At 44.8% G+C, this 20,249-nt stretch overlaps 1 long non-coding RNA gene across 1 annotated transcript in view; it reads right to left on the bottom strand.

The window, feature by feature from the left end:
- Window positions 1–3,106: 3,106 nt before the first annotated feature.
- The window catches only part of LOC139106284 (uncharacterized), an 82,196-nt gene continuing 65,053 nt past the window's right edge, over window positions 3,107–20,249 (bottom strand). The window contains exon 4 of the long non-coding RNA XR_011546329.1: window positions 3,107–4,098. This is a non-coding gene — a long non-coding RNA (uncharacterized lncRNA). The remainder of the gene's footprint in view (window positions 4,099–20,249) is intronic.

Here is a 20,249-nt window from a genome sequence, read left to right as displayed (position 1 = left end):
TTGGACGAAGGGCTCAAATTAATTATTCCCTAACAATTCCGAATGAGGTCCTCTTTCCGCTCTCTTATTCTCTCTCTTCGGTCCCTCAATCTCACTTACTTTGTCCCTCTTCGCCGATGCCCGCCGGTAGCGTAATAACGGAACTTTCGATTTCCTACGATCGTTGCAACACAGACGAGGATTACGTCGTCGCGCCCATCCCGCCGCGAGATAAGGAATCTCGATGGCTTTATCTTTAATTCGTACGTTTTTAACTCGGGGGATATTAAATCGAAGGAACCCGGCGATAAACGGGGGGGAGTAGCGCAGGAGGAGAAGCGGGGTAAAGGAAGAGTAATGACGGTAATACTCCATGGAACTCCTTCCGCACGGGGAGGTCGAGAGCAGCACGGATAGCAAATTTTGGCGGATGGAGGGCGAAACGCTGGCAAGCCGAGGATCGGGCGCGTTTGATGACGTCATCATCTGCACTAATGCTTAGACATTACCGGGTTTAATTATTCGGCCCTCCCCCGGCCCACCGTCTCTTGCCTTTTCCTCGACCTGCGCCGTTCCTCTCTTCGCCTTTTGCCGACAGTAATCACTCGCACCTTTGCTTTCAATGGAGAAAACGAGAAAATCGGGAGATAAAGGGTGGAGCAGGTGCAAGGAAGGAAGAACGAGTGGCGCAGGCGAGGAGGCTAAGTTGTCTGAACGGTGAAAAGTGGACGGAGATGCGACGAGGAAAGATGAGAAAGGACGTGGCGCGGCGTGAGATTTTTTACGACGTGTCGATGACGAGGACGCCGTCGGGGCGACGTTGAACGATTAACGTCAGCGTAATGCTGGATTGTGTCGAAAGCACCGTGATGGTTATCTCGTTTTATGACGCGTGCTCACTTCACCGTAAATGTCGCTCTTCATCTCTACAGGCGTTATCCTTGAACGAGCGTCGACGAGTTGAGCTTCTGCGAAGGAACCTTTAACGAATTTTACGAGTCACAACAATAAAACGGTGAATCGAATTGTTGGAAGAGTAAAAAAAAAAGGGAAATATCTCGATTTTAATGTTCTGTGAATACGGAGAAGCGAGTCGCTTAATGCACGGTCCGATGACGCTGGATGCGATAATCGCATTGTTCTCTCGTCGACGAAAGCTTAGAGGTGACGGCTATGGCGTGTGACGTGATGATTTGTTGCGTTGTTTCACGGTTGGAAAAGCTTATGTAGAGATAACATTTACGGCCAATGACGTGATAATATTGAACGTAATAATTTTATTACATTGTTTCACATCCGGCGGGAGAGAGGACGAGCTTAGAGATGACATCTACGATTGCCGTGCGAATTTCCGCGCGACCATAATCTCTTCATAAATTACATCGGCAATCTGACAAATTTGCCGCGTTAGCCCGCGTTATGCCCAATTAAAATAGTAATGAGTAACGTTTTACATGGCGCGCACGATCGAGAATATTAAACATAAATTCCCTTTAATACCGTTACGCTAATCGACCGCTAATTAACGAAGTGTTGCAATTAATCGTTGAGCCGATAAATCACGACACTTTTTGCCCACCTGCCCCCACCTCCCGTCCTTGGCACGAGTCCGCTGTTGACGTTGAGTCGCATAAAACGTGACTGGAGGTATTCGTTTAAATTGCCGATGCTAATTTATTCCGTGGGAAGCGACGCGGCGGCGTTTGTGATGTAAGTCGATTCCCCTCTCGATTTTGGTGAGTTGAGCCCCAAATCTCCGTCGTGTCCCTCCACGTCTCCCGCCACTCGCTCGCCCTCGTCGGGCCGCGTAACATCGACGTGACATAATATCTCCCTCGATAATTCTTATGCCGAAACTCGCAAGCGACCTGGACACCTTTCACGGTCATAAATCCATCAGACCTAACATTTGGGATATTGATTCTGGGTCGTACCTTGGTCAGACCATCGCATCCCCGGCATATGTAAGGCGCGTGAGAGGGTGAAAAGGGGAAGCGAAAGAGGAGGGGGGGGGGATGAACGACCGGAGGAAAAAGGTTGTACGTGCTCGATCACGGTATTATCTGAGGCCCCGTTCCGACGATTGAATAATGGCGCTCTCGCGGCCGCGAGAGAGCTCGTGTCTGATCGCGATTCTATTCCCTGCCCGTAGACACGTTGCGTCGCCTCGCGACGTAGAACCGTCTCGTTCGCGCGTATCGATTAAGATTACATAATATATTTGAAGGTGAGCTTGCGCGGCAACGGGACGCGCCACCGGGAACGCCGAGGGAATAATTTACCCTTAGGATACCATTTTGCGACCGCGGCCCGGAGGATTTCATATCCGTCTGAGACGCCTGATAACTGCGAGCAACGTCGTCGGGAACGGGAACGAGGAGAGGGCCGGGGCGGCCCTCTCTCGCATAGAGACGCGAACGTCAGCCCCTCCGCCGCGAAATATTATAGCGCCCACGCCATTTCCGCGCGCTGATTGGAAATTGTCACTGCCGCGGAACTATCTCTGCTCCATTGCCCGCGCGGATATTAGCCGGAAGCGCAACCGTGTCGCGGCGCGAAAACTTTTTGATTGCGTTTCGCAATCCGGGAGGAATCGTCGGCGAAATCGCGAGCTGCGGACGTGCCGCGGGATGCGCGCACGCAACGCGAATAGATGCTGCATGCGCGTATCTCGGCGCCGCTCTTTCTCGCTCACTCTTCTCTATTTCTCTCTTTCTGGCTCGTTACTTTGATGAACTACTCTGTACGACGCGTCTGACGTTGCGGAAACAACGTGAGCGTTGCTGATAATAATGCACCTCATTGCGAAAGCCAGCGGTATCCCCGTCACCGAATGCTTTCGGACAGTCCTTGTCCGCCGTTCTTCTTTCGACCCTTTCGTGAATTTCACAGTCCGGCGATAACCCACCGTAAATTTTTTTTTTGCGCGTTCCCAAGAACATATCTGCCGTTAAAAATCTTCTCCCGCCGAGCGATTTAACAGCGAATGGACTCGTTTGCGTTTGTTGGCGCAGTCCTGTTTTAATAATAATTTTTTATCCTGCACTATATGTTAAATATTTTTGGCGAATAAAAGAATACGCTAAATAAATCGAATAAGTTTTTGCGATTCAGCAAAGAAAGTATGATTTCATTCGTCGGAGTTTCAAGAACGTCTCACAGCGAAAGTAAAGCATGAAACGCTGGAAGGATATTTCGCATCCCGGGCAGATTGTATTGTATAAAACGAAGGCGGGAACCGTGTGCCTCCTGAGCTTTTTCTTCTGCGAATGTATAAAGCATAAGGCATTACAAAGAACGGCGGATCTAGGTAGCGACTATGTTGTATCTACAAGTGTTTATCAATATCTCCCTGGACTAAGTTATACACGATAAAATCACATATTCGAGAACGGAGCACGTGTATGAAAGATTCATGTATTCAAACAAACTCTTTTAGTCACGACCCTATTTTCGCCAAAGACAATCCCGAACACAATTCTCGTTATCTTCAATGTGCAACGGCGCGGAATCAGGCGGCGGCGTATTACACCGAGCCGCAAGACGATGAGACCCATGCAGAAGAATTTAATATCGTATCATCTACATTTAATCTTGCCCGGGACCGACGATAAATTCGAATAAAATCCCGATCAGAATTTCACGAGGCTGGGGCGAGGAAACGCCGAGGGAGAAATGTTTCTTTAATAGCACCCGCCATCGAAACAGAGGGCTCGCCGCGGTTCGCAACACGCGGCCGCGTTCGTGGAAAATAATATAAATGAGGAACGCAGAAAACAAGGCATTAACGCGCGGTCACAAAAACGGACACGATTGGATTCTAATTGCGTGTGCGGCGGGCGCAATCCATTCGCGTGGGTTCCGCCATTGATTTTCGACGGGCGGCACAGAGAGAACCGAATTCCAAACGCCGACCCCTCTGAAAATACTGCGCGTATGTACTTACGTACACATTACGGATGCAGCCGGGCTGCACACGTGCTCACGAGAGGACAGTTTGAGTAGGCCAGCTGCATTTGCGGACGAGGTGGTGGAGCATATCCCTGTCGAGGTACTCATCGTGAATAGGTTTCGCAGTGCGCGATGGCGAAGTTTTATCCGCAGAAGTGTTTTAACGTACTAGAAAAAAAAAGAAAAAAAAAGGAGTTAAAAACAATTGAATCGTTTTAAAAAAAGAAATTTTAAACATTAATGATAAAAATTTTTATTTTGCCGTGATCAATAAATAAATGTTTCAGTATTAACTAAATGTAATCGACCAGCTGATTTTTTTTCTGGCAATTTTATAAAGACTTAAAAAATTGTATTTTTATATTTTTTATTTTATATGTACTTGTGTATTTATTTCGCGCGTTTGCAAAACGTAAATAAATCTCTGCGTGTGTCCGACCATTTTTCTATGATTAGCGATTCGTAGATCAGTAGCCGGACCATTAAACTGAGCGAATGTAATTGCAATCGTTGATCAACATAAAGGTTGCAGATACGACGCTGACGTCGCTCGTGTCTGTTTGCGTGTTGACAATTCGTGAGTGAACCCGAACGGCTGTTTAGATCGCGGGTAGTAACGATCACCCGCCGAGGAAGAAGGAATCAAACGGAAGCTAATCAAACGAGCACGCGCTGCGATTTAACGCGATTATCGTTATCCCCCGTAATTGCTCGCTCCGCGAATAGCGTGATGATCACGAGAGGATCCATTTCATGCATTCGATCGCGGCGTGTTTGATTGAGCTTCTATTCGAACCATCTTATTATCACGGTAGAAATACCCCGCGATTTCGATAAGCTCGCAAACAAAAGCACTTTAAACGCCCTGGAAATTTTACCTCCGGCTATTTTTACATTTCGAGATTCAGCAAAATAATTTTACGAAATGTGCCCGACCGATTAATTCTCACTTCCGCTAACGCCCGCGAGAAAGTTGTCTCGCGTTCCTGCTGCGCCGAGTGATCCAATTAGCGCGAATGCGCCAAATTAATTCCGCGTCATTGTAACGGAATTATCGCTACAATTATCTCCGTTACGAGAATACGAGAGGGGCGATTAGAGACGACCTGAATTAGCGCGCTAATTCGCTCCAATATTTTTCAGCGCCAGGTGTAGCGCGAGCAAGTGCCCCAAAGGATTCGCAGGGTACGGGCTCGCCCTCACTTCTGCCCTCCGTTCCTCACCGCTCTGAAACTGAGGATTTATGACCCCTCCCGATAATCCTTCGTTGCTCCTTTTTGGAAATAAACGTCTCCTTCTCTCTCTATCTCTTTCTCTCTCTCACTCTCTCCTGCCGGCTGCGGCGAATCGAGAAGCGGGATGGACGTCGGTGGCGGCCCCGTATTAATCACTCCGCCGCAGACAGAGCGCGTGGCAGATAACGTTATCGCGTCGGTTTCTATTACGCCGTAACACTTTCCGAAGCGAAGGGGTCGGACCGATAGCGGCCGGTAGAAACGCCCGTTGGTTCGTCTAGTTTGCAATTTATGAATACAGTCGCTTACATATTTCGCGTAGCCGCGTTCCGTTCTTTTCGCGCGGTTTTACTCGACGAAACGTGACAAGGGAATATATCTAGATACAAAGGGATCGTATGGATCACTTCTCTTAGCTTTAGGGACCCGAGGGGGCTGTTGCGGAGTACATCGTCGCGGATCGTAACGCCATAAATACGACTGTGTCCGGTCTCACTCTAAGTAATACTGTTATACAATAATAATTGTTACATCTGTATGTAACAATTTTTAAATATGAAATTAATTCGTATCCGCAACAATAAATAAGAATTAATATTACATTTTATTAAAAAAAAAAAAAAAAAAAAAGAATTTTATTACGTGAGTTACGTAGTTTATATGACTTTCGTGTTGATTTTTGGAAACACTATTACTTATTTTTCTTCGTATATACAGCGAAACTGATCGCATCGTCGCGACACGGTGAAGATATACTCACGTCCTAATGCACCCGTTGCCGCAACGACGACGAAGGGCGAACTGCGAGTCGTCGCGTCCTACACAGGCAGCGCGGAATTTACACCGCCGAAGATATTCATGGCTCGTTGGCGAGTTTATTTTACTCATAAATTATGCCAAAGTATTCCGGCATGGAGTCGTTCGCGCGGCGCGAGAGCGGCCACCGGGATCTTCGCCCGTGCAAAAGAGAACCGCTGACGGTTGCGCGGCTCAACAAATACTTCAAGCCCGCGAGAGAGCCACCCGCCAGACTCGCCGAGCCTATAATTTACCACCTTCGCCGTAGTCCCTCCCAGGAGGGACGAGGTATCGTGTTATGGCCGGTCGATCACGAGTCTCTACTACTCGCCGCTCCATCCCCGTGACTTTATCTTCCCCTCGGCGCGATAAAAGCCTCGTTCCTAAATAATCCAACGGGGGGTTTTTTTCCTCCACGCCGGTAGAGATACTTCTCGGAGATGACTCTCAAGAACGTCACTCGTTCTGCTGTCGCATCGATAATTGAAAAGTTCGAGGATCGAAGCGGAAGGATACGGAAAACTTCCGCCACGACCGACTAATGTCGCTCGCGGGGATATTAATGTCGCGCAATCGCCGAGCTAACACCTTCATCTAGCACGCGCCCAGTTTACGTGTTTTACTTCCGGCAAATATATGTGTTCGCGATATTAATTCTGCACAGCGACAGATATGGGATTCAAGCCCGATCGTATTAATTTGGCGTTGTACGCGCGCGCTTATAGATATTATTTAATTTTTCGTATTATATTTCCATAGCTATCGAGTTGTTCGCGTTTTGAAACTACCTGCCGTTTATTCAAACATTGATATCGCGTATTAAGCGCTAATAGGCGAACTGAGGCTGCTAAGTGAACATAGCCATTTATTAAACAAAGTGAACAAAAGGGGAAAATTTTTGCTCGCTCGCCAGGTCTCACGTTCGTACGTGATTATCCCGGAATAATTGGACACGAAGCGATTTTACGTGTTAACTGAGAAGGCCGGGGAGTCGGGATGTCGGCGAGGCAAAAAGGAAGAAAGAAGGAGGAAAAGGTGGCTAAGGGGGGAGGGAGCCGTGGTAATAAATCGGCGGTTCTCGAGTGCCCCGCGGGAATGAACTGACGAAAATATAGCGGCGGGCCGCAAACTACGAATTGTTAGTTACTGCGCGCCGCCGTAAAATATATGAGCCGGCGGCCCCGTTCGCGAGAGGTGGAATATACCCGCAAAACCCTGGAGGGCCGCGCAAACGGAAGCCTACGTCGAAAATTCGACACCTCGGAATCGCGAGCCTCGAGTATAAGCGCTCCCAGGCTGCCGACTACCAGACGTACCTAAATTGCCGGCCACGTGAAAGTTGTACGCGAAAACCGTATTTCTCTCCTTTTAACCACGACACCTCTTATCTAATTTCTCGGCCCCCACGTTAAATCGTACTTCGAAAATAAAGTTTTACCGACGTCTCTACAAGAAGCGGAATTTATGCGGATTACAAAGTAAGCGGGTGAGATCGGAAGCCGGTTCCTTGGTAAACGCATTTGCAATTTGCAAATGACAGATTTACGATATTCACGTCACACGCCGGTCTCGTTGCGATTCGAGCGTTTGTGCTGCGAGCAGGTGGAAACAGAAAGACCTAGTTCCTTTTGAAAAATTTCGGACAGTAAAACCCTCGAGGAAGCTCGGCGATACAATAGCGCGCACCGACCTGTTTTTTTTTCTGCGATAAAAACAAAAAATATGTATATATAGTTACGTGTCGTTAACAGCATGAAAATAATTTAAGTGAGATACCATGTCGAATGTAAAAGCTGGCGAGTTTTTGATTACGGGACAATAAATAAATCACGTTGTTATTTTCGATCTCTACACGCCAGACACATCTGCTGATAGCTAATCATCGAAATAATTTTTTTTTTTTTTTTTTTTGCACCCGTCAGCTTGCATGAAATGTCAAGATACGTGACGCAACAGCCGGCGTAATAAGCGAGATACTTACCGAATACAAAGTATACGAACAAAAATGAAATAGATAAAACGATAATCAAACCTTGCAGAGATATAACTCTATTATACATATACCTGTTGCTATATTTCGTGAATACAAATTAATTTCACCTATAACGAATGTGATAGTTGGCCGTATCTAATTACCGCAAATAGTAAATTAATGAATCTTCTTTCTCCTGTAAACGTATCATTAACACCGTGCGTATGTTTTCGCAATATAATTATATAATTGAGAAATCACGTGGTCTAATAAATGTATCTACTGTTTAAAATAAAATGCAAAAAGATATTTCGAACATCAAAGTTTCATTATTATGATAGAAAGAGAGCCGACATTTTCCCACTCGCGATGAAGAAACAATTTTGTCTAACGAGAGCTAACACGAGCTTTTTCGCAAAGCGCTGGGCAGTTTAATCTCGTACGCTATTATTTCGTCTACCGCCTTTTCTTTTTTTTTTTCTTCCCTCCTCCTCCGTCTGAACTTTTCGCGCCGCTGCTCCCCGCGCTTTGCTACCAGCATTGTACAGCACATTAAATGCACTTACTAATTATGACACGGCTATGTTCGCGGGAACGAGAAGAGGGGGAAAGGAAGGAGGCTGGCGCTCGCACGCCGCGAATAGCAAGGGCATCTCGCGGAATGATAATGGCCATCAGAATTCTAGCGACGTACCATTAGGGTAAATTGTGAGAAATGCCTTCGCGCAGTCGAGCCACGTCCGAATTCTCAAGAGCGCAACAGAGAGACGGCGAACTCGCGCCAATCTGATTAAATCGCAGATACTTAATCAAAGAGGATGTTAATGCCGCGTCGTTACGCGCATCGCTGCCCGTTCCGGTCAATAAGACCGTAATTCGTAAGTTCCAACTGTCGTCCCATGAGTACCGCTCACGAATCGCTTACGTCAATGGCGCGCGCGTTTCTGTTAATTTTCCTACGGAGTTTCGATGAATATTTAATCCAAAACGATAAAATATACCTTGCCGGTAATAATTTTACGTTATTCCCGTGGTAAATTAGTAACAGGGAATATCGTGCAATTTATTCCCTATTATTAACCTGGTACTGAGCGCAATAATCACATTGCTCGGCGAAGAGCCGCTTTGGGAAAATTTCTCATCTCGTGTCCTGCAGAAATGTCTCCTACGATTCCTACAAAATTTACAATTCTAGCACTAACTAGTATATCCTCAATTATGCACGTTATTCGTGGTCCAACATCTGCGCCGCAAAGCTATGAGCGGGAGTCCGTCCTTAAAAAAAAAGCTCGTTAAAACATTAAATCGCTCAGTCTCTTTCCATCAAAAAAACGGCATCGCGGTAACGGAGAGTTCTACACAGGGAGAGGGAGATACACCGGCGTGGACCAGCGACAGGAACTCGCGTCCCTGTTTACGTGCAGCTCGTTGACTGTTTTTTATTTCCCTCCCTCACTCGCTCCCACACACACACACACGCACACTCTCTCTTTCTCTCTTTTTCCCCGCGTTTATATTTCCGATCTCGATCTGTATTTCTCGATCGTTTCACTCGTGCATCACAGTGCCGACCAGCGTGGATTTCGCGGTCCGTCGACACCGACCAGCCGCCCCGCTGCCACCACGGCTGTCACTGCCGTCGTCCGACTCAAAAAGGGCGGGCAGCGTTATATACAATGTCTATTTATTTGCGACAAATTCAATGGAAGCTCGGTTCCAGAACCGCCACCATCACTGGCGTGTGATTTCTGCATTCCCTCCTCTCTGCCGCTCGCCCCTTGCTTCGACCCTTCCCCCCCTTCCCACTTCTGCTTCTTTCCTGAATTTTAATATATATATTTTCTCTTTATATTTTTTCGCGTGCACATATTGTATGTTTTTTTTCTTTCTTTTCTATTTTGTGTACCCTCTAGAGAATTATTTACCATACGCAAAATAAACTTAGAGAGGTGACCGATGTGCACGCAGATAAAGTAAACCGCGTCAAATACTTTGATAATTCTATCACTTTTCTGTCTTTAAGAACACATCGATATTTAAATCGAACGAGCAACAAAGGAACGTGTTTAACACTCAAGCTTGCTCAAAAAAAAAAAAAGTTAGTCAACCAATTTTCTATTATTTCCGCCTGTTCGATCGCTTTCGTGACGCGCATCCCAAGATTTTATGACAAAGATCGGTACCGAGAAGAGAGCGAGAGAAAAAGCGAGAGAGTGAACGACGCGAGAGTGTTTTGGACAACGCGTGATGACCGGAAGTGCGGTCCGATGTCTTCTCACGTCGGCTACGTGGAGCAATGCCCTTGGCGTTGTGTGGAAGGTGCTATTGCCGAAGTAGCCCGGCCACTTGATTTCAGTTCGAAAGAATCCAATCGAGACGGCGCATCAGACGTTTCGCGTGAAATTGCTGTCGCGAGAAATTGCACTCGAACATTTCGTTTTTGAATCCCGCAGAGAGCCTTCAAATTCAGTGACCAGACAATAGGTTTATCAAAACGAGAACACCAGTGAAAAAGCACTCATTACTATTATCATCGATCGAAGAAGCTTTAAACGTTCGATATTTAAGGTACGAAATAAATGTCTTGCAAAGTTGAAATATAATCTAGCGATTATTGAAGAACGCCGATGACACATTGATCTCGTATTCTAATCAGTAGATTTCTAATTAAAGAATTTACTATTTATACAGAAAAATTGAAGATAAACGCGACTCTCGTGGCGAGATGGTCAGAATAGAAATCTTTTCGAGTAAAATGACTACGCCTTTTCGCGAGAGGGAAACCTCGACCCCGAAAACTTCTCGCGGCAAAATAAAATTCCGGCATCGAAATCGAATCGAGGATATATGTATAATGGACCGCGCGTGTCGGGCCATGCTTCCAAAGTAATTGCCTCTGGATCGCGAGCGTCGAAGGAACATGTCAGCTACTGAAACCTGAAACTCGCTCATGACATATATACGCCCGGGCACACACGTGGAGGTATACGAGGGACGCGTGTTCTACGGGCATACACGCGCACGCACACACGGGGCCGGTACGACGAAAGTAGCGATTGCACGCGATACGCGTGCTGAAACGAAATGGCCCCGACGGAAACGCTATGTATCACCGACCGCCGGCCATATCACCGGATCCACGCCGGTCACACAAAATAGAACAAATTTCTCGGCGCGATAGCGGAGTCCCGTGTAGAATTGTTCCGCTCTGTTTGCGCGTTACGCCGTTATTTTATACTTTTCGCCGATAAAGTTTAATTCACCGAAAGCATTCTCCGCAAGATCCATAGGCGGCCAAGCGCGATAACCGGCACGATCTGCGATACGCCGTTATCTCCTAAACGTAAAAAAAAAAATAAAGTACAATAAAATAAAATAAAATAAAGAAATGTCATCGACCCGCGAGAGATGGTATTAAAAAAAAAAAAAAAGGGAAAAAATGTGGCGTGATAAATTTTTTGAACACTGACGAAAATAGATCGACCACGCTAAGTCCGCCCTTTCTTCCGCCGCGCCCATTACTCTCATTGCGATTTACGCCGGCCACCGCGCCGTAATAAATGGTTGACTCGAAAATCACCGTTGATGTACTCGCGTTTCGGTTCCACGGTTCATTTGTCACGGAGGTGCCGGCGGGCGGTGGTATCGTGCGCGCCGCCGTTTCTGCCTCTAAAATTTTCAGAGCCGCCTCGAACGCTCGAATCCGCTCGATCTTGTCCGCGGCGGCCAGATGTCACGCGTCTGCTTGTGTTACGACGGCCGACGTCCTGGAATTGTCGTTCTTCCCGCGTCTCGCGGGCAATTACTAATTTTGTAACGGTCAGGATATTTCGACGAGCAAAATGCGAGCGATATTCTCGACCCGGGCTATAATTTCATTAAATCTTGATTGAGCGCGGGCACGACGTCTACGTCATGTAGCGCTTGTTCCACTCTGATAGTTTGACAGTGCGGCGGGCATGTTAACTCGAAAATGGTCTCCGAACAGATTTTCTCAGCGGCTATTTCGAGCGACAAGATAGACCGCGGCGGCATTATGGTCCCTCGCACCAAATAGATTATATCTCCTATATGCGGAACACCCGTTTAATATACTGATTAAACCGCCTATTATACTCCTTGATCACAGAGGTTATTTACACGCGAAAAAAAAGAACCCCCCGAATCGTGAAAAATAAAAAAAAAAGTGTCAAAAAGTACACACAATTTTCCTGATTGAGGCAAATACAAAATTTAAAAAATATTTCCTTTTCCTTCTCGCATATAAATTGACACAAATCAATTGTACACCCTGCATCGTTTGCGGGGATTGCCTCGTCCAGGTGGAATCAATTTCCTAACGCGCGGTCACATGCGTGCGAGGCATATTCGCGGGCGGCGTAATCGAGTCCCGACATTGTCGGAGGCGCCTGTAAACCCATTCGGGAATTCTTCGGGGGTACCCCTCGGGGCAAAAAGCGTCCAGCGTCACGGGTAACAACGATAAATCCACTTCGGAACGAATTTGATGGTGAGCGCCGCGGGGACAGGTCGATCGGGAACGGAGGGACGGGGGCTGTGAGACGCAGAGAGAATGACGATGGCGATGGGGGATGCTTCGTGTCGAGGCAGGCGTTAACGGTTCGGTTGTTCGGTCGCGATAAATCAACAACTGTCGACGCTGGGCCCACGGCAAACAGCGCGCTGCAATTTCAGCGGCGATGGATGCCGAAGACGACGGCGAAATTAAATACGACGTCGCATTGTGTACAATGTCGCAAGCGCCGGCACATAGACACAGTAAGTCGTATTCCACCGGCGACGCTTCGAAAAGAATGTTACCCTCCCCTCCTCCCGCCAAACGAAATAAATTGATTTTTCCCTATCCGCCGTTCTTGAATCGGCCGTACATTAAATATCGTCGGCAAAGTTCGCGATACGGCCTATCTAATGGAATTCGCGTTATGCATGATGCATCGTTCCATTAACGAAATTATCATGTTTCGTTTCGTATACTCCGAGGAACGATCCCTTTCGAGCACGAGACGGGACCCTCAGAAGACGACTGAAAGCTCGCCTTGGCGCTTAATCAGAACTGTTGCATTAACTTAAGGAAAAGTTTATCCATAAATACAAAACTGCAAATATAAAATTGCATGAATAACTTAACGTAACGCAGATATAAATCTCATTGCTGTTAAACAACGGTCTTACTTAATAAATGAAACAGCACGGCGAAACTGATTTCCATTTATGCAAAGATATCGCGAGTTTTTCTTTTTTTTTTTTTTTTGTGCTCGCGAAGCACCGGAGTTTTCTCCGCCAAGGAGAAAGAACAGAGTAACTAATAGGAAAATAATCAAAAGGCATAATTAATAGAAGTCGATCGAGTGGGAAATACTGATGTTAACCAATAATACTGAATTTAAATTCCTCGGTACCTTTTGAAATTAAATTACAACATTATATATTCCAATTATAATTTCCACATTCTCGATCGTTTTGTCCCGCTTTTACATTTTTATTCATTTATTTCATAAATCCGATATAATCTACCGTTCATCGCCGCGCGATGAATCTTCTCGGACGCCGCGGAACTTCCGCCGGACTGTTAGCGTTGTAAATCACAAAGTATCAACGACCGGCCAGTAGATGCTTTCTTATTTTTTTCTTTTTTTTTCCGTCATACCTCCTACGTCTCTCTCGATACATTCAATATTCTTTGTGCGATCACCGCGATCGTTTGTGGACGTTTATAATTTATCGTTCCTCGACAATACGGCGACAATGAATATCGAAACAATAACGACGACAACCAGGACGAGCGCTTCGCGCCGATACACACGTAAACGAGAGAGAATAGCGTTTCGTTTTTTCGATCACGACGGATACTCTTTCGCCGCGGAACGGAACTTCCGGCACGTTCGGCGACCACCCGATATTACTTTGCCGATGGACGAGGAGCCCCGTCCATCTACCTAGCCTGAATCGCAACGTACTTCCGCCGAGAGCCCCTTTCAACGATCCGAGAAAGCATATCGAGTCGAAAGCACGGCGGTAAAAAGCGTGTAATGAATTTTCAGACGGGTACAAAGTTAACGTTCCGAAGAAAATTTTATTCCAAGCGCCTCGCTTTTGTGTCTAGTTCTTTCTTTTTTTTTTTTAATATACATATATATAGTTTAATGTTTCACGAACGTATAACACTGATTCAGATTAAGACTTGAAATAGATTTTTCTTTTCTTTTTTAATAGATAATACACAGCGCGCGCTTTGCGCGTTATTTACTCTTGTTTTTTTTTTTTTTACGTAAAGAAACGGTTTTAAATTTAATAATTTTCAACAAGAAACTACGGTTACGGAATTTTCGGGGCCATACTGTATGCATTTGTTTATCGCGTTACGCTGTGTAGCGGGCGGTATTGTGCGCACGGTTTTTGCATCAGGCATGATGCCCCAACTCGCCGGCCACGCTGCAGTTGAGGTAGGTCAGCGAGCGGACTGGTGACTTATTTAATTCCTACTCTCACGCCTCTGCCTGCGACCGAGCAGCGGGCCGTGTGCCGCATGTGCGTGTGCGTGTGCGTGCTCGCGCGCGCGCGCGGTTTGAGGTCATCGCCCGGCTCAGCTGGCCGATCACGATACGACTTACAGCAATTTCGGCGGCGTGCGCGGCTCGCGCGCGCGGTGTTCCGTCATCGCTTCGCACAAAATATGTAATAATAAAATAGATATTAAAATTAATAAAAATTAATAGTTTCGTGGTACAAAGTGAGCCAGCGAAAAAAAATATTAGCATCACGGAAAAGCGGTAACAATAAATTTCGATTCGATCTAACACAGATTTTTTTGTTTAATAGGAGAAAATTCAAAGTTTCATTAATTTTAAGCAGTTTCGCTTTACAGTTTTTATGATATTAATATTTTTATTAACAGAGAAATTTAGTTCTATTTTTTTTTATTTATCAATAACAATAAGGGAAATATCGACATTTATTTTATTTTTAAAAATACGTTATCAATCCATATTGTTTATTAGAGTAACAAACATTTATAGGATAAAATAACTAAATTGTAAAATAAATTGGACAACAATACACTATGATCGGTTATCAAAACTTAGGTAGAAAAATTTGATTTCCAATAATGTACTTTTTGTTTGTTAAGCACTTTAAAGATATCTCAATATGTTCGATTGATTTGTAAAAAAAAATGATATTTATTTTTACCGTGAATAACTTTATGTACCCGTTGATTCATTCAATTTGAACTTATTTCGGTTTTATTAAGAACCAAAAGAGATCTCGTTTCCGACATTTGACTGACGTTTCCATTTCACGCCGGCTGAAGAATTCCAAATATTTCACGATCATATGTGCATTGATTTTTTTTTTTTTTTCAAAATTTACTCGCATTGAAAAATTGGTTCTTTTTTTTTTTTTCTTTTTTTTAATTCATCTTTTCACTATTTTTCATAATCGAAGTTTTCTCATCTGTCGTTACATTTTTCAATATCTTCTTTCGTTTGAAACTAAAGCAAAATAGAACGGAACTCAGGAGCATCGTTTTCTAACGTTCACATCGAATAAGTTCATTACGGTGTAATTATACCGCAGGTCTAAGAAATTCTGCTGCGAATTATCTGCGGCAGCGACAGCGATATTTCGAGCAAGAATCGTGCCAATATGAGCTAGTGTTCTTCCGTGCCGGATAGCACGAATTAACATCCGCATTTGCATCCAACCGGTTGCACAGTCTGCAGTGACATAAACGTGGCACGGAGCGGCTTCCTGCCGGTTTATTTCCCCAATTCCGTGCGCGGAAAATATCTACGAACGTAGTTCAAGCCGAACGTTCTTATTTAGCAGACAATTCGCTAAAAATAAAAGAGACCGTGGCTAAACGGCTTGGAGAAAAGCTCGATTAAAAAGAAAGAGCCCGAGCTACCCAATAATCAACTTTGATTTATCGTGTACATCGGTACTCGGTCTCGTGACGTAAATTAAATTAATTACGTCTCTTTGAAAATCTTTCGTTGTTGTAACCGAAGGAACTGCATTCTGGTTGGTAAGCGTTAATTAACACCACGAGACAAAATTTAATATTTCAGTGTAAACAGAGAGAAGCCTTTGAAGACACATTATTTTACCATCAGACTAAATTACGTAAGGAATTCCGTGCACTGATGTATTCATCGATATGCATTTGGAATACTATAACTGCGGAGTATACGTATTTACGTTACGTCTCTCGCAACATACATTGTTCACATTCTAGACAAACCCTGTCGTGTTTAATTTATTGCCTCATTCTACTGCCATATCGCGTTAGTCGTTGTCTGAGGCTAGCTTTGCCATGTAAAACGGTATTAAGGCAATTACCATCCTACTGTGCGTAATCTTTCAGTAAACATAAACCCGGCCCCGGGATTGTCAGGAAGTTTCGAAGCGGTGTATACTTAGCAGGATTAGCGGAAGATTAATTAATACACTTGGAAGGTAGTGCTCCCGCTATTATACACTTCAACTTACTTGGCCTACGGACGTTTTCGCGTACGAAATAAAATCACCCGCGACGTTTGCGGAGCAGCGGAACGTACAGGATATTCGTGACTCGGCATGTAATATTAATGTTACAAAGATTGACAAATTTCTCTTTTTTTATTTAACAAAAATCGTTTCAACGAGTTAACTGATTGTAATGTAACTGATTGTAATGTAAAATATCAGCGTGAGAGTAGTCAGCGAGCATCGAATGTAATTTCGTTCCATTACAATACAAAATTATATCCAAAGATTTCACTCAAGATTCACCAGACGAGAGACAAACAAAAAAAACTAAGATTATTTTGCGCTCGTCGCAATGGTAATTTTCCCCCTCCCGATTGTTCTTCAAGACAGCACGAGTAACAACGATCTGCAGACTAGGCTGCTCCGTGATAGTTTCATTTACGGCTGGACACTCCGGATGTTCCCCGAGACGAGAGGTCGGACGTCAAGACTTCCGGCGACAGTAAAATCCGCGGAGCTTACACCGGCATCGCATCGTAAACCGTCGCTGTTATATGGAAGAAGATCTGGACTAAGGTACTGCGAATATTCTACTACGTGTCTACGCTCTCCGTTATTTGCACTCGAGTAAAACGGGTGTCCCCGGCGGGTAAAAAATGCGATTCAATATGCATTATATGCGTATCGTCATTAAACTTTGATGTGTTACTTTTTCTATCTTTTTTCTTTTTTTGTCCTTGCGTAACAATTTTTAAGAGACACTGATATCCTATATCGATGCATTATGCGCGAATAAAATAATCATGCAGGAAATATCACGCTTTAAGATCGATTCCATAAATATTAAACTTTAGAACTGCAACGCCTAAAAGTTTCGCTCTCGAGAACGGAGCGTGCGCACACTCGAGAGCAACTTGCCGAATAATAACGTCTGCGTGCGCGACGAGACCTATTTTTGCCTTGGAGTTGATCAAAATTCACGTTTCACCGTGAAACGCAACGTTTCTCCTTTGACGAGTCTTTCGCGAACGTGGCTTTCACCGGGTGGAAAAAAACGTTCAAGTTCAGCGAGCGAAAGAGAGCCCTGTATGTAGGCTACTTCTTTTTTTTCCCCCCTGTCGCCGGCTTTCCGATCAAACTGACCGACGGATGCTTCCGGTTACTCGCGCAATTATTTAGACACCGCGATTGAGGACCGGAAGAGAAAGAGAGAGAGAGAGAGAGAGAAAGAGAGAGAGAAAAAAACGTGTTCCAGTTTTGCGCATTTCCGCGCTTGCTAGGCCGCTCCATCGCTCCCCTCGCGCTTACGCGAGAACACAAAACAAGGTATATATTCGTAAAATATTATGTAGGATAGGAGGCTTTGGCGCGAGGCCACAATCGATAGCAATACCAGGGAGTCTGGAAAGTTTATCCGGGCAAAGAGCTTAGCGTGGCTGTGGCGCGCGTTGTGCTCGGCCACGGAAACTTCCTTCCTCCCCCTCCTTATAAATAAACTTCGTCACGACCATCCTGGCCCCTTTATTCCTATGTGTGTCCGGCTTAAGCGATCTAATCCGGCCGCACACGCCCAGCCGCGGGCACATTGAGCGTGCAAACTTACACACTTCCGGCTGCATCGCTTTTGACTTGCCCCGGCACGACCCCCATTCAAAACGCATTCCCGATCTCGCGGCTTTTCTATTCCGCGGCCCCTTTTCTCCGACCTGCGAGATGTACGGATCGATTCTCCGCGTTCGGTCCTGTAAGCATCATCGAATGGATGATCGACCATAAGGATCCGAGCCGACGATAAACGCTTGAAAGAGGATTGGCATACGTTTGAGATTTTACGGGAAAGAATTTTTCCGATACGGTATAATATGCGAGGCACCTATTTGCAAAAAGTATTATTCCCTTTAAGAAACATTTTACATTTTCATAAAACGTTGTGCACTTTGATTCCGAGAAAATTTCAAAAGTTTAATTTAATTCACGTTGCGATACACGTAGAATAAAAAAAAAAAAAGAAATTAATATTGTTAACAGTTTTGTTATAAATTTTATATAAAGGTAAAATATTCATGAACGAATAATAACATGGCCTCAAAAACAATAACGCGTTGTTTTAGAACATGGTTTAAAAATTCGTAGACATCGACGGATATTTTGCAATGATTTATTTGCTATTTTTTTCTTTTTATTCGCAAATAATTCAGCACAACCCTATTTTTAACTTTTAAGACTCGTGAAAACTCTTTCTCTACAATAATTAATACTATTACAAATAAACTTTCTTTTCCGAAATTTCTCTTCTTAAATCATCCCGTACATAACGTGCTGGTGCATTTTTGACGCCGCAAGGTAAAGCTTGGATTCTCCGTTATCACAAAGTTACGAGGTAGCATAGTAAACGTCTTCTCGCGCAATGTTATATCCTTGTGTCAACGTGTCATGTCGCGTTCCAATTTATAGTGCGCGCATTATACAATATCCGCCGGAAGGAAGCGAAACACATTTACAAACCATTGTTACACTCGAGAAAAACAACGTTTACAATTCAATAAAAATTTGTAATATAACACTTGAGGTATTTTTCATAGACTGGAACCACTCATAAGTTAGACGCAGAAATAATTTATAAGAAACGATTTTCTTTGTCAAATAATCGACGCGATGAGCAATTAAAATTAAAAAAAAAAAGATTAATAACTTTACTTTTAGAACAAATTTCTTTCAATCTCGATCTTTCTAAGATTAAAAAAAAAAAATGGATAAAACTTGGTTCACGGTCAAAGTCACGACTCGGACGTAAAGAAATATTTTTATCTCTTAAAGACGCACAGTTTCCTATCGCGAAATCATCAATTTGCAACAGGTTATCCTGCGTGATACCCACTTTATGCACACAATGCGTGTAGTCGATGCAACAAATCCTCGTCCCAGCAGTCTTGTTATGCAGCGTACGAGGTTTACGAGGTAGGAAAGAGTGCGCCTCCGCTCCGAATATCCATCATCCCGCGGGCTAAAGCGATTTAATGCGGCTAAGTAATTTCCCCTTAACTTCATCGCGCAAACTTTCGTTCTGGGAACTTGTTATACTGCCGCAGATGTGTAAGCTCCCTGAATTATCCTGTCGACGCATTAAGCAGTATCTCGTGGAAGTGCGAGGTGAACCAACAAAGTGCCGAGCTCGGCGAAATCTCGACGGTAAGGAGAAGAAAAAAAAAGAGAAAGAGAGAGAGAGAGGAAAAGAAAAACTGGGCTGACGCAGAGAGCGAAAGAGGCGGGCGATATAATTTATCGCACTCCGAGAGAAATTCTCCGAAGCAAATAATAAGACGCGACGAAACAATCAGCACGAATTATCCACGGGGAAAATAACTTTCGCGAGGCGTTCACGTTACCATTCATAAAGTGCTCCTACGCGACGGCGAGGGTGAGGCGAAACAGATACCCGATTTCCCTCGACGAGATATACGAGGGTAGGGGAGAGGGGAGAGGAACCGCGAGGAAAAATAAATAGGAGAATAGACAGAAAAGGGAATATCCGATCATTTCGTGTTTCGATTATAAATCTCGATAAAAATGCTCGACGCGAGGGTATTCCGCGAACGAACGTCAGTGCACGTCACGCAGTTCGTCACGTCACCGCACGTCACGATAGTCCTCCGTCACGGCGGGTCCGGCGTGTGGCGGTATTGTTTCGCGCTTTGCGTCGATGTCAGATTATACCGGCAGGACTCTGTCATGTTCACGCTGACTGCGCGTACGTATGTAGGTACGTGCCGCGCACGTCGGCTGGCAATACGCTGTCCCTCCGGCTGAAATCGCGGGGAGCGACG

The sequence above is a fragment of the Cardiocondyla obscurior genome, linkage group LG01, assembly GCF_019399895.1.
Source record: "Cardiocondyla obscurior isolate alpha-2009 linkage group LG01, Cobs3.1, whole genome shotgun sequence".
In the NCBI taxonomy this organism is placed as follows: domain Eukaryota; kingdom Metazoa; phylum Arthropoda; class Insecta; order Hymenoptera; family Formicidae; genus Cardiocondyla; species Cardiocondyla obscurior.
This window is presented reverse-complemented; position numbering and strand designations above follow the sequence as displayed.